Genomic DNA, 16,649 nt, shown 5'->3' with positions numbered 1-16,649 from the left:
CCCATTGTATTATCATCATATCATACCATGCATAACATTCATACATGGAAGCATAATGTTGGAACCAAACTCACTTGTATTCCCAAATCTAACCTTTGAATGAATTTGTAGAAATTTTCTTATAAGTGGTCAAGTGAGAGCATGTGATACTTGGGAAATGGCTGCTTGAGGCACATTACAAGAGGTATGAACTAGTTCATCATGTTGGAGGCCAGGAGCAGAGTTAAGTTGGTATTGTGTTATATAACAATAGGGAAGTGGTAGGTTTAGGTGAATTCTATAAAAATAATGGCTTTGTTATTGAAAATGTACTTTTAGTAGAAGGGTTAAAGCACAATCTACTTAGCATTAGTCAACTATGACACAAAGGTTTTGATGTGAATTTTTTTTTTCAAATAAATATTTAATTATTTTAAATGGAAAAAATATTTTAGAAGATAAAAGAATTAATAATATTTATATGCTTTATTTAGGTTGCATTAATTTTTAATAATCATTGTTGCTTGAAAATTATTTTGGATGAATTATAGCTATGGCATAGGTGGCCATGCCATGACATTTTGAAAATCCTTAGGAAGATTACATAGAAGGATATAGTCAGAGGTATTTCTAAGCTAAATTTTTCTAAGGATCATATGCGTGGTGCCAGTCAGTTAGGAAACAAAACTAGGTCTTCATTTCATTTTATTAAGGATATTATTACCACTAGAGATTCTACACATGAATCTATTTGGACCTATTAGTATAGCCAATTTAGTTGGTAAGAGCTATGGATTTGTGATTTTAGATGAATACTCTAGATTGAATTGGGTTATATTCTTAGCACATAAGATTGAGTCATTTGATGAGTTCAAAATCTTCTACACTTGAATTTAAAAGAGTTTATGATGTTTAATCTCTCTAATTTGTAGTGACCATGGTGGAGAGTTTGAGAATGAAAGATTTGAATTATTTTGTAAATAATTTGAGATTAATCATAATTTTTTTCCCATAGGACCCCATAACCTAATGGCATATTAAAAAGGAAGAGTGATATTATTAAAGGCTACTAGGGAAATTTTAGCAGAAATACACCACCATTATACTTTTGGGCAAAGGTAGCAAATACTTTCCGCTACGTGCTAAATCGGATGAACATTAGGACTAATTTGAATAAGACACCCTACGAACTACTTATGGGTAGGACACCAAACTTATCCCATCTATATGCTTTTTTGTTACAAAGGCTTATGCTTTTGAATGGAAAATCACATTTATGAAAGTTTGATTCTGAGGTAGATGAAAGAGTTTTCTTAGGTTATTCCTCAATAGGTAAAGCCTATAACATCTTCAATAAAAAAACTTAGTTATAAAGAAATCCACCCATGTGGTATTTGATAAGTTAGATAGATTAATTAAGCCTATGATAGATAATGATAATGAAATTGATATTACCCATGGTGTTGAAAGTATTAACCCAATAAATAAACAATTTTAGCTTAAAGTAGATTCCCGTATTGAGTAGTCCAGTCAAAGTTGGGAGCAACTCCAACGCAACATGAGGTAGATCATAGATGGTTCAATGATCTGTTTGCCACCATCCATCGCTGCTTCAAGCTATAATCATTAATGACTGATCTGGGATCTTTGTATGATTATAGTGGTGTTGTTGTTTATAGTTTGTTCTTTGTCTTGTATTTATATTTTCTACCTTTTGTAGTGTTGCCCTGTATTTGGTGATGTATAAAGAGGGAGTTGAATGTTATTGGATGTATTATTTTTCCCTTAATGTAATATAATATTGTTTCAAGTCCTATTGTATATATTAGTTTTTAATTTAGGTTAATAAAATTCAAAAAATAATAAAATTTGAAAAATAAAATAATAAAAAACCAATTTCTTCCTATTTTAAAAGAGATTATAAAGTAAGGGGGTGATCATTAGAAGAAATTAAAATAAACGTATAATTTCAACCAGCAATGTTTGTCATTATCAAAATGTGGGAGCCCGAGCTCATATTTTAGTGAATGCGAACATTATTGGATGACTATCTTATTCATGTATACTAATTTAGATAATTGTTTGTGTACTACTAACTTTTGAGTAACATTATAAAAGAAAAAAGACTAAAGATTCAAGCTCCAGACTAAGCATTTTTAGTGTGCGAGTTAAACTATATATTGAAGAGTCTATAGTTCTACTATTTCTTGAGTCAATAAATATAGAAAGGTGTACATTAGTTTATCAACCGTGCTTATACACATAGGAAGAATAAAAGTAAGATGTTTTAATTTTTCTATAAAATCATATTATATACTCTTAAGCATTCTACACGATTAGTTGAAACAAAAATGAATAAAAAATGTTGAACTTAAATGAAAAAAGAAATTTAAAATATAATTAATTATATAGTATGAATACCACATCGTACTAGATGTTTATCTATAACTACAAACTGTGCCATTAAATCTAACTAACCTAAAATAGGCAAATTTAAACTTTAAATATTAAACTATTCACATTATATGATGTCTTGTGTATTGTAAAATTTTAAATAATTGCCTAATAAGGCTAATTATTTAAGCAATTGAATATGATCTGAATGGATTATAGATCATGTTTCATGCAGATCATATTTTATAATCTTAGATTATAATATACGAGTTGCCCAAGGAGTCTTTGGATGAATTTCAATTTATCCAATATCATCATAGATCATATTATTATTTGCTAACTTTGTTGAAGAGTAATAAGCAATTAAAATTATATTTTCTTTACAAAAAAATTCTAACATAATGCATTTGAATTTCTTTTAGTTTTTTGGCCGAACTCATCATTATGAATGATATATCACCTTAGATGGTGAAAATAACATTCACTAATAAGTTCAAATTACAAACCTATAAGTTTTTTTTCTCGGCTATTATAATCAAATTTAGGAGTGGATTACAAATGATTCTGGAGAATCAAAATGGAATTAAATTAGATATTTTACTATGGTAGTTAAAGTGCTTTATTGTCAATTATTATAGTTAGATCGTCGTAGTGAACTATGTATAACCCTGAAGGGTCAAAAATGATGTTCAAATACATATCTAACTATACTAATATATATGTACATGAAAGTTTGATATATGATGTTATGCCTAATTGAACTGTCCCTAGGCACACCGAGAGGAGGAGTGAATTGGTTGTTTTAAAAACTAACTACTAAGTTTAAAAAATAAAAACTTATATTTTTGGATTTTTCAATAATTAGAAAGCAAGCAATACTTTCTCCTAATATGAAAGCTAACATACTAATCAATGGTTACAATGATGGTGATGATATTCTAATCAACACAATGATAAATCAATCACACATTTTCAATAAGAAATTATCACATAATTAAAATGCAAAGAAAGTAAAGTGCAAAAAATGAAAATCAGAATCAACATACCAGAATTTTTTAGTGGTCGATCAAACAATAATCTACATCCACACCACACAGTTCTCCACTACGAGTATTACACTAAACCGTTAGTGTCACTTCTTTAGCACCCACAGTTAGGCAGAGAAGCCCTAACAATCTTTTTACTAACCCGATGAGGCAGAGAACCTTGACCTCCTTTTTCACCCTACTAATGAAGGCAGAGAACCTCAATATCCTTTTAAACCCTTTTGGTGAAGCTAAAGAACTTGCATTCCTGTTACACCCTCTTTTTGAAGGCAAATATCCTCACACTCCTTTTTTACCCTCTTGATGATGGCAGAGAACCTCAAATTAATTTCACCATTCCTGGTGTGGCGGAGTAGTCGGGTCCTTCAAAACCATAGATGTCTTTTTCCCAAAGCTTCCCACAAGATAAACCTTGGCACTTGGAGGAGCCGAAGTGCAAGTTCATCTGAGCAACCATGTGGAACTCCATTTCACACACCCTTAAAACCCACAAGGATCTTCTCCCTCTCTCATGAACTCCAACCTTTCTCTCCCAAGCTCTAGGCTCTCTCTTTAAGTTTTCCTTAGAAGAAAGCAACTAATGAATGCTAAAAAGACTCTTGCATAGTCTTTTGAAAAAGCATAAATATAGGGCTACAAATAATCCTAAAAATTTATTTTAATCAACACTAGTCATTCAATACGATCTAAGATCATACATTATGATTAGTTCACATAGCCAAGTTAGTACTATACGAAGAGTAAGGCACTATATGATTAGTTCGGGTAATGGAGCTTATCATCCAATATGATTAGTTAAAACAACTTGGAATATCATCACGTACGATTGGCAATGAATAAATATCATCCAATGCAAAGATCAGGTCATACAGTATGATTGGTTTCAGTTGTCTTGTATGATCCAATTAGATCAATTATTTCAAAATTATGCCCCTAATTACATGATTACTTTAAGCAATATTTAATTATATCATACAATATTATACCTTTTGTACATTATAATTAGTGAAAATTTATAATTTTAAAATATTACCCAAGTTATGATTGGCAGCTAAGATCTTGATTTCAACCAATCATCCTATACGATCTAGATTGTACAGTATGTTTGGTTGAAATGGCTTTAATGATTATGATTACCTATTTTATTAATTTTTTTAATAATTAATCATACAGTATGACAAGGATCAAATAGTACGATCAGTTTAAAATAATTACACTTCTAATTTTCTCACTATCTCACTCCTTTAAGTGTGTGTGTACAAGGTCACCAGGTTAGCAGGCTCCCTTACAGGACTTAACTCAAGATATTAAAAATAAATAAATGAATATTACATACTCTTTTAACACACCCTATTCTACCAAATCTTAAACCCAGAATCTTCATTGAATGGTGCATGATATACCTAAAATGTTAGTAAACACTACCAAATATGTACTATAAAAATGAGGAGAAGTGAAGACATAATTAATAATAATAGTTATCATAAAAAATATAAACTAAGGTACCTAAGTTGTAACAATCTCTACATTTTTTATTATGATAAACATTATTCGTTGAATTTGCAAACTAATAGTATTTTATCCTAATCTCCCCTCACTAAAAGAATTATAATAAAAATTAGTGGAAAATATTTATTTTTGTTTTTTTTATTTTATTTTTAAATTAAGAAAATAAATTTTAAATTAATTAATTGATGAATAAATATAACCAAATATATATAATTCTCCTTTCGACATCACCAAAAAGAAGAGATAATACAACATACAAATTAAACTCCATACATGAAACAAAAAATTTTAAAGAAGTGAAATAAAATAATTAAAACACACAATAGAAAAAAAGAAAATTATAAAGAAAGAAAACATTCAAAAAGAAATTACAACATATAATCATGCATAAAACATAACTATTAAAAAAATAGATAAATAAACACACAACCAAACCTTAACATACTTATACATATTCAGAGTTAATAATTGAATCCTTGGCCATTAAGCATAGGTTTTTTACCTCTATTTCTCACTTCTGTTCAGATGAGTCAGAGGCTATGTTTGTCTATGAGATTTTTTGGTTCTTTACATTTTCCCTTTTTTTCATTTAGCTTATCATCACACTTTTCCTTCACAGGGTGGATCTTAAAATTGGGGAATTCACACTTTAAATGTCTAGATTTCCTACATCCAAACAAATATTGTCAGAAGAAATTTTATCATTTTTATCATGTTTATCATTACTCCACATTAGTTGATGCTTATACTTGTGCTTCATGAAACTTTTAAATTGGCTTGTTATTAATACTATCTTCTCACTCACATCATCTCCTATGCAATTTTTATCTATTTATTTCAACCTTTAGCACTATTTTCTTATATATTCTCTTTTCACCTGCATCTAAAACTTTTTAACTTACACTTTGCACGCAGGAAATGAGTGAGCCAAGTAGATTATTAATAGAATAAATATTTAGGTCTTTTGATTCACATATAGCAGTGACTTTGGCATCAAAATTATGAGGTAAATAACGTAGAATTTGTTGATCTTCTAAGAGTTTGAAATTTCTCTACCTAAATCATGTAATGATGTCACTATTTGAGTAATCATAATATACATATCTGAGATAGTATGATATGATTTCAAGAAAAAAGGCTTGCAATCATGTGATAAGATATTCAACCTACATTATTTGACTTCATTAGTACCATCATATGTAATGAATAGTCTATTATAAATGCCCTTGTTAGTGGTACAAGTAAAAACTCTCATGTCATCTTTAGACTTAAGTGCATAGAAAAAACAATTTAAGTAATTAGCATTTAGTTTTGTAATAAACTTATTCTTATCTACTCTATTTAGTGAAAGGAATATTAGTTTTGACTCCATCGGCAATACGTGATGGTACTGAATAACTAGTTTGAATCATATGCCACATTCAAAAATTAGTTAATTACAAAAAGTAGACGTGCACTTTTTATTATAATCAAAGGGAATATTTTTGAATAGAGGTAGATGAGTTATATAATAGCCCTCCATGGTGTTTCTATTGTCGAAATGTGTCATCATATTTCTCAAGATTTTTAAAAATTCTACTTGTGAGAACCACACTAGTACCAATTAGAATTTTGATATTGGATGGTAAGGCTATGTGAATTATCCCTAGGCACACCACGAGGGGGTGAATTAGTAGTTTTAAGAACCAATTGCTAACTTTAAAATAGAAGAAAACTTATATTTTTTTTATTTTTCAATAATTAAAAAGAAAGCAATACTTTCACCTGATATGGAAGCTAAGAAACTAATCAAAGGTTACAATAATTATGATGATAGTCTAGTCGACAAAATAATATATCAATCATAGATTTTCAACAAGCAATTATCACATAAAAAAATACATAAAAAGTAAAGGGAAGAAAATAAAAATCATAATTAGTACATAAAAAAATTATAGTGGTTTAGTAAAATAATGTCTTACGTCCATTCCGCAGAGTCCTCCTCTTTGAGTATTAAACTAAACCTTTAGTGTCTCTCATTTAGCGCCCACAGTTAGGTGAAGAAGCCCCTTGAAATATTTTCACCAATTTAGTGAGACAAAGAACCTTGACTTTGTTTTTCACCCTCCTGGTGAAGGAAGAGAACCTTGACCTCCTTTCACACCCTCGTAGAGAAGGAAGATAACCTCACACTCTTTTTACACCATCCTAGTAAAGGAAAAAACCTCACACTCCATTTTCACCCTCTTAGTGAATATAGAGAACCTCGAATCACTTTCACCTTCCCATATGCGATGGAGTGGTAGGTCCTTTGATACCAAAGTTATCTTCTTTCCAAAGCTTCCCTCAAGAAAAATCATTACACATGAAGGAACTCAGGTCAAGTTCGCCAAAGAAACCATGTGAAACTCCCTCTCGCACTCCTTGAAACCCTCAATGATCTTCTCCCTCTCTCACAAACTCCACCTTTTCTCTCACAAGCTCTAAGTTCTCTCTTAAAGCTAACTTCATAAGAAAATAATTTAATGAATGCAAAAAAAAGGCCCTTATAAATTCTAGTGAGAAAGCTTAAATTGAGGGCTTTAAAAAATTCTAAAAATTTAATTCATTCGACATTGAGCATACAGAACGATCCAAGATCATACATTACAATTTGTTCAAATAATCCTATTAGTTCTTACGAAGTTACGATCAATTCAGGTAAATCAGTTTACCATCCAATATGATATAAAACATCTTATAGTATGATTAGTTCAAATGACTTGGATTCTCAATTTATATTATTGGTGATGAATAAATATCATCCCATGCTAATATTTAGTCATACAGTACTAGTAGTTCCAATCCTCCTGTACAATCTGATTGCATCAATTATCCAAAATTGTTCCCCTAATCATAGGATTAATTTAGGCATATATCGTACAGTACAATTATTACAAATTTTGAATATCAAAATATTTCATAAATTATGATTGATGAATGAGATCTTGATTTCAAATGATTATCAAATACGATCTATATCGTATAATATGAATAGTTAAAACGGCTTTAATTATCACAATTAGTCATTTTAATGATTTATATAATATGATATAGATCGTAATGATTAGGTCAAAAAAATTATACTTCTAATTTTCTCACTATTTTACTCTCTTGAGTATGTTTGTATAGTCACCAGGCTAGCATACACCCTTAGAGACTCAGCAAGAAATTACAAAAAATGAATATTACAATATTTTAACTCACCCTATTCAACCCAATCATGAACTCATAATCTTTATTGAATGGTGCATGATGTAGCTAAAATAATAGTACACACACAAACAAATATACAGTACAAATACTATGAGAAATAAAGAGTTAATCAATAATGTTAGTTATCTTCAAAAACATAAACTCGAAAGCCCGATTTAGAATAATCTCCCCCCTTTTAATGATGACAAGCAATATTGGTTGAATTTGCAAACTAATAATATTTTCACTTAATCTCCTCACTAAGAGAATTATAATAAACAATAGTGGAAAATATTTTTTTTTTTATTTTTTTATTTTATTTTTAATTGAAGAAAATAAATTTAAATTAAATAATAGATGAATATATATATATATATATATATTAAAATATATACTACCCCTTTTGACATCGCCAAAAAGGAGAGATAATACAATACACAAATTGAACGGATAATACAATACACAAATTGAACTCTGTACATAAAATAATAAAATTTTAAAAAAGTGAAAGAAAATAGTTAAAACACAATAAAAAAAAGAAAAGAAAAAAAAAATAAAAAACCTGTTAAAAGAATTTATAATATATAATCTTTCATCAAATATAACTATTAAGAAATAAAAAAATAGATAAACAAAAACACAAACAAACTTTAACATACTTATACCTAATTAACGTTCGCAATTGAATCCTTGGCCATTAAGCATAGATTCGTTATGTCCTCTTCTTACTTCTATTTTGATGAGTTTGAGGTTAAGTTTGCCGAGGAGATTTTTGCTTCTTTTCATTTTCCCTTTTTTACATTTGCCTTATCCTCACCCTTTCCTTCACAGGGTGGCTCTTAAAATTGGGGCATTCAGACATTAGATGTATAGGTTTCTTACATCCAAACAAAATATTGTTAGAAGAAAATTTAACATTTTTACCATATATACCTTTTCTCCACTTTACTTGACACTTGTGTTTGTGCTTTAGGAAACTTTTAAATTAGTTTGTTATTAACGCTATCTCCTCACTCACATCATCTCCTAAGCAATTTTTATTTGTCTTTGGCCTCTATCTCTATAGTCTTATATATTCTCTAATCCCTTGCATCCAAAAGTATTTGACTCATACTTTGCTCATAGACAATTAGTGAACCAAGCAAATTATCAATAGAATAAAAATCTTGGTCTTTCGATTCATATATATCAGTGACTATGGAATCAAAATTATGAGGTAGAAAATGTAGAATTTTTTTTACCTTCATGGAGTTTGGAAGTTCTCTACCTAAAGCATGCAATGATATAACTATCTGCGTAAACCTAATATATATATCTGAGATTTTCTCATAAGGTTTTAAGCAAAAAAGTTCATAATCATTCAATTAGATATTAAACCCGTATTATTTGACTTCACTAGTATCTTCATATGTAATGCATATTCTATCCCAAATGTTCTTTCCAGTGGTACATGTAGAAACTCTAATGTAATCTTTAGACTTAAGTGCTCAAAAAAATAATTTAAGCATTGAATATTGAATTGTGTAAAGACTTGTTCTTCTCTACCCCATTTAGTAAAAGGAAGGTTAGTTTTGACTCCATCATCAATATGTGATGATATGGAATAACCAGTTTGAATCATATATCATATTCACAAATCAATTAATTATACAAAAGTAGACATGCATATTTTCCATAGACAAAGAGAATATTTTTGAATAAAGGTGGACGAGTTATATAATAACCCTCCGTAGTGTTTCAATTACCGAAATGTATCATGGATCATTTTCTCAAGCATTTTTAAAATGCAACTTGTAAGAACCACTCTGATATCAATCGAAAGTTCAATATAGGATGTTAAGCCTAAGTGAATTATTCCTAGGTACACGAAGAGGGGGGGATGAGTAGGTAGTTTTGAAAAATAACTACTAACAATCAATATTTTCACTTGATGAGGAAGCTATGAAACTATTCAAAGGTTACAATAATAATGATGATAGATTAATAATCATATTTGTATATTAATCACAAATTTTCAAAAAAGCAATTATTACAGAAATAAAATGCAAAAAAAGTTAAGTGTAGAAAAAAGAAAATTAGAATTAGCACACTAAAACTTTATGTTGGTTTGGTCAAATAATGACCTATGGCTACTCCCCAAAGTCTTCCTCAATAAGTATTACACTAAACCTTTGGTATCTCGATCTCCTTGAGCCCCCAAAGCTAAGAAGATAAACCCTTACAATCTTTTCACCAACTGAATGTGACAAAGAACCTTGACCTCCTTTTCACCCATATGGTGAAGATAGAGAACCACAATCTCCTTTTATGCCCTCTCAATAAAGATAGATAACCTCACACTCCTTTTACACCCTTTTGGTAAAGGTAGAGAACCTTGCACTCCTTTTTCACCCTCTTGGTGAAGGTAGAGAACCTCAAATCACGTTCACCTTCTCTTATGCGAGGGAGTAGCCGAGTCATTTGAAACCAAAGAGATATTCTTTCAAAACTTCCCTCAAGATAAACCTTTAAACATGGAGGAACTATGCTGCAAGTTTTCTAGATCAACAATGTGGAACTCCTTCTCACACTCCCTTGAAAATCACAAAGATCTTCTCCCTTTCTAAAAAACTCCACCCTTTCTCTCTCAAACTTAAGCTCTCTCTTTAAGCTTTCTTTAAAAGAAATAAACTTAATGAATACCAAAAAACTCTTACAATGACTTATGAGAAAGCTTAAATAGAAGGTTTCAAAAAACTCTAAAAGTTTAATTCAGTCGATAATAATCATACAACACAAATTATTTAAATAGCCCCTGTTAGCACTATATGAAGAGTAAGGTGTTATACGATCAGTTCAGGTAATTAAATTGATCATCCAGTATGATATAAAGCATCATCCAATATGATTAGTTCAAATGACTTTGATTATCATCTCGTATGAGTTGTGGCGAATAAATATCATCCCATGCAAATATCGTGTATGATTTGTTCCAATCGACCTGTATGATCTAACTGGATCAATTAATATAAAATTATACTTATAATTAGAAAATTATTTAAGAAATATTTAATAATATTATACAATATGATACATATCATATAATATAATTCGTGCAAATTTTAAATTTTCAATTACCTAAATTATTATTGACAGCTATGATCTTCATTTCAACTTATCCTCTAGTATGATTTGGATTATACAGTATAATTAGTTCAAATAGCTTTAATTATCATAATTAGGTGTTTTGATGAGTTTTGGAATATCTTATCATATAGTATGATTAGCTAAAAAAATTATACATCTAATGTTCTCACTATCTCTCCCTTGAGTTTATGTGTGCTTGGTCACCAAGCTAGCATACACCCTTATAAGACTTGACTCAAAAAGTCAAAAATAAATAAATGAATATTATAAACTCTTTTAATACACCTATTATTCTTAATCTTGAGCATTGAATCTTCATTGAATCGTGCATGATGCACTTGAAATACTAGAAGACGCATAAATAAATATGTACTATAAATATTAGGAGAAATAAAGATGTAATTAATAATGTTAATTATCATCAAAAAAATAAACTAGGGAGCCAAAGTTGAAACAATACTTATTATTACTTTCATGTCAAAATCTTTTAATAAGAAATGGTTTATTTTCTTGTAGGTTTGAAGGTGTCATTTTTTATTGAACATGTTGAATATAATGATATTGATAATCCTTAGTTTTAATTTTTTCCAAAGAGAATTATTTTTTCCCCAATTTTCTTGGAACAAAATAGAATGCGATTTGATTGTTTTAGGGGTCTTAAATCTCCTATGAAGGTAAGCCTTTATATATAATTATGTCGTAGAAATTTTGAGTTTCTTATGAATACTCTAGATTAAAATAATAGTAAAAATCTCTTTTAGAATTTTTAAGGAGTGATATGAAAGGAATAAGGTAAAAATTTATTTAAGGAATGGAATAATTTTGAGCACTTATTTTTTGAGGCTAAAGGATGAATAGTATAAGGTGTTTTGGGATTTTAAAACATGTTAGAAAGACCCTAATCTGTCCTATGTGTTGGGCTTTAAATCTTGAGTTAGAGAAACTTTTAGTTTGAGTTGTTATTTTATTAAAAATTTGGGATTAGATTCTAGCTGTTAAGAACTTAAGATTTTTATTCTACCTCGGATTCTAAATCTAAGTTGTGCACTAAAAGATAGTGACCTGAATCTAATAAATGGAATTCAAATTTTGGCTTACCTTGACTTAGATTGGAGTGTCATCTAAACAACTTAAGCACTTTAAAACCATGTATTTAATCATTAAGAAAGATGGGTAGATTGTTAATTAAGTCTTTGAGAAATTGAGCCTGACATCTGCTAAGAGAGTTGCTATTTGCATGTTTTATATTATTGCAACTTGTATAGTTTTGATGATTCCAAATATTATTATTTTATGTATAGTTATCTCCTAATACTTTTAGGAAAAAAATTTTTTTGCTCTTGTGTGTACTAACATTTCAAGAAAATCAAACTCCAGACTACAAAGACTTCAAATCAAATTCAGCATGAGATAATTTGTGAATTTGAAGCTTGTACTTTTCTTTGAATTAAGTTTGTGAGGGAGTGATTGTAATTGAGTGAATAAATACACACACACACACACACACACTTAAGAAGATCTTGAAAAATTTTATGCTGATCGTACGGGATGAAACATGTTCGTACGGGACGATCAGGTCAGTTATCTCCTCGAAAGAGCAATGGAACGAACAGGATTGGAAGAAAATTTTTCTAAGTCCTGATCGTCCATGACAAACTAAAATTCATCCCAGGACGAAATGTTCTCTGGAAAATTTTCGTTCAGACAAAATTCATATTCATGCCAGGATGAAATACTCCTTGGAAAATTTTTGTCAAAACGAACTCAAATTCGTCCCATGATGAAATGTCCTATGGAAAATTTTCGTTCAGATGAAATTCATAATTGTGCCAGGATGAAATGCTCTCTGGAAAATTTTTTTCCAGACGAATGCAAAATCATCCCGTGATGATTTGTTGTCTGTAAAAATTTTGTCCGGATGAACCCATATTCGTCCCAGGATGAAGTGAACAGAATCTGAAAATTTTGGCAATGTTCTATAGTTTTTGGGAACCGACCTATGGAATAACCGTTTGTACCAGACGAACCTAGTTCGTATGGGACAATGATCAGGTATGAATTTAGTTCGTACCAATATACATTTGGTTCATTTCCAACACATTTAAGTAAAATCATCGAGGATGATCCACGATCGTACAGGATGATCCACTTCATGTTGACTTAAAAATTTGCAGTTTTTGGACGGTTTTTTGTGTCTTTGCTATATATAGTCCAATATAAACTGCCACTTAATCTTTTTGCTTACTGATCTTCATCCTAATTGAAAGGAGAGTCAAGGAGAGAGTGTGAGAGAGTGTTTATAGGAGATTTCTTACTACTAGAGCGTGAAGGATTCACTTGGAACTTAAAGGTAAGAATCTTTACTTGTGATTTTTTATTACTTCACTCTTTTCTCTCTTCCTTCTAGATTTCTTGTGAGAAGATCTATCAAGGAGATTCGGTTCTCTGCCAACACTTGGAGAGTGTGAACAGCCGAAGGGTTCTCTGCCCACACTAGGAGAATGTGAAAGGATGAAGGGTTCTATACCCACACTAGGAGAGTGTGAAAGGACGAAGGGTTCTCTTCCCACACTAGGAGAGTGTGAAAGGACGAAGGGTTCTCTGCCTACACCAGGAGAGTGTGAAAGGACGGACAGTTCTCTTCAACCACTAGGAAGAGTGTAAAAGGATGACGGTTCCCTGCCATACCGAGTAGTGGTGGAAGAGAGTTTTGTAAAGGCTTCTCCGCCTTGCTGTGGGTGCAAAAGGAGAGTCACTATTGGTATTAGTGCAATACTCGGAGGGTGCCTCCGGGGAGTGGATGTAAATCGTGTTTGACCAAACCACTATAAATCTCGTGTCTTTTATTTTTCCGCTGCTTTTATTTTTACTTTTATGTTTTTAACTTGTGGTTGAAAAATATTTTCTATAAAATTCACTAAAGTTAATTTTCTTAATTTTAAATTTTAAAAAAGAAGGGTAAAATTTTTAATTACCAATTCACCCCCCTCTTGGTTAGCCGTTGTGACATAAACTTAGGTTTAACAACCTCATTCATAGTGAACAAGTATCAACAAGTGGTATCAGAGCTTAGTTTCAAAATCATAAGTTTAGACTACTTTTTTATTAACGTAGATGGCTACATTTAGAAATTGAAATACACCTAAGGGTTACTCTATAACTAGACCTCCATTGTTTGACAATGTTCCTTTTGATTTTTTGAAAACACGCATGTCTACATTTTTACAGTCACTTGATTATCGTATGTGGATCTTATTTTAGGAAGGATATACAAAACCAACTAGACTAGTTGACGGAGTTAGAGTTGAAATACCTTTTGCAAATTGGACAGTAAAAGAACATGAATTAGCACAACTAAATGCCAAATGCTTGAATAGTTTCTTTTGTGCTCTTAAATCAGAAGATTATATGCGGGTTTCTACTTGCAAAAGTGAAAAGGACATATGGGATAGACTTTGTATAACTTATAAGGAGACTAATCAGGTTAAGCAATTTAGACTTAATATCTTGTTGCATGATTATGAACTATTTCGCATGAAACCAAATGAATCCATTTCTGATATGTACACAAGATTCACACAAATTGTCACCTCTTTAAATGCATTGGGTAGAGAACTAACGAATACTGAAATGGTTAATAAAATTCTTTGTTGTTTGCCTACTGCTTATGATGCTAAAATTAATGCAATTACAGAGTCTAAAGATCTAAACATTTACTTTATTGTCAATCTTCTTGGTTCGTTAATTACTTACGAGCAAGGAGTTAGCCATAGAAAGATTGATGTAGTTGAACAACAGAGGGAGAAGACCATAGCACTAAAAGTGGAAGAGTTTGAGAGTGAACACTCACTACCTAAGGATAAAGACGACATCACATTGATGACAAGACAATTCAAAAGATTTCTAAAGAGGAAGCAGAAGAGACGCCAGCAATGAAATAGAGGTAAATTTGATAGAAATGCCAAGTTTTCAAATGATGTAATTTGCTATGAGTGCAGGAAACCTGGACATATCAAGACTGAATGCCCAAAACTCAAAGACACTCCTAACAAGGAGAAGGTAGAGGAGAAATCAACTGTAAAGAAGGGTAAGAAGAAGTTTCAAAGAGCTATGGGCGGACTCAGCTTCAGATTCATCAGAGACTGAAAAGGTAGAGGAAGTCACTAATTTGTACTTAATGACCGATAGTCTTGATCAGTCAGATCAAGAAGAGGTATGTGACTTAACCTATGATGAACTTTTTGAATTTCTGAACGCATGCATGATGCATATAGGAAATGAAGAAAATGCTTGCTAGTCTAAGTTTAGAGTTTGAAGAATTATAAAAGGAACATAAAATTCTTAGGAAAGATCATGCTTTAATTGACAACAACCACATGAAATACTTGATGAGTTTGATGACTTGAATAAAAATTATGAAAATTTAAAATCATCCTATGCTGAACTTGAACATGAATTTAAAAACTTTAAGGATGAATCTTAGAGCAAAATATATCGAATCAATTATACAAATTGAATCTTGGAAGATATAAATTTGTTTTATAAATTAAAGATAAAAGCTCTCGAGGATAATAGGATACACCCCAGACTTGGATTTTACTAATCCTATTATGTATCCTAAATTTATGCAATCCCTGAATAGACATATGAATGGTAGAAGGCTTAGGAATCCATTTCTAAAAGTCAAATATAATTATTGTGAATTATTTGGATATATAGCTCACACCTGTACTTTTAAGTTGAAAACTTATTTGGTGTGGAGACCTAAGATGCCTAAACCTAGACATATCATACATGCATCTGATTATAAATTGCCAAAAGGAGAACTCAAACTTGTTTGGGTTCCCAGGCCTAATATTTGATAATTTTGCAGGATCTCTCTCACACAAGACCTCATGAGAGCATATGGTACCTAAACAGTGGATGTTCAAAGCATATGACTGGAGATACTGCATAATTAATAATGGTGGAAGCCAGGAATGGAGGCAAGATTACACTTGGAGATAATACCACAAGGAAGGTGGTTGGATCAGGTATGATTGGAAATCTCAAGAAATTTTACATTGAAAATGTGTTATTGGTAGAAGGCTTAAAGCATAACCTGTGAAGTATAAGCCAGCTATGTGATAAAGGATATTGTGTGAATTTTTTTCCTACTAGCTGCATATTAAACCTAAATGGTAAAGAAGTTTTGAATGGTAAAAGGGTAAATAATATTTATATGCTAGACTTGAATTATATTTTTTTATTTGAAAACTGTATCTGATGAGTTATGGCTTTGGTATAGCAGACTTTATCATTCTAGCATGAAAAACATTAGGAGGATTACCCAAAAGAACTTAGTGAGAGGTATACTAAAACTAGACTTTACTAAGGACCACC

Source organism: Dendrobium catenatum, unplaced genomic scaffold (assembly GCF_001605985.2).
Source record: "Dendrobium catenatum unplaced genomic scaffold, ASM160598v2 fragScaff_scaffold_1557, whole genome shotgun sequence".
Lineage (NCBI taxonomy): Eukaryota > Viridiplantae > Streptophyta > Magnoliopsida > Asparagales > Orchidaceae > Dendrobium > Dendrobium catenatum.
This window is presented reverse-complemented; position numbering follows the sequence as displayed.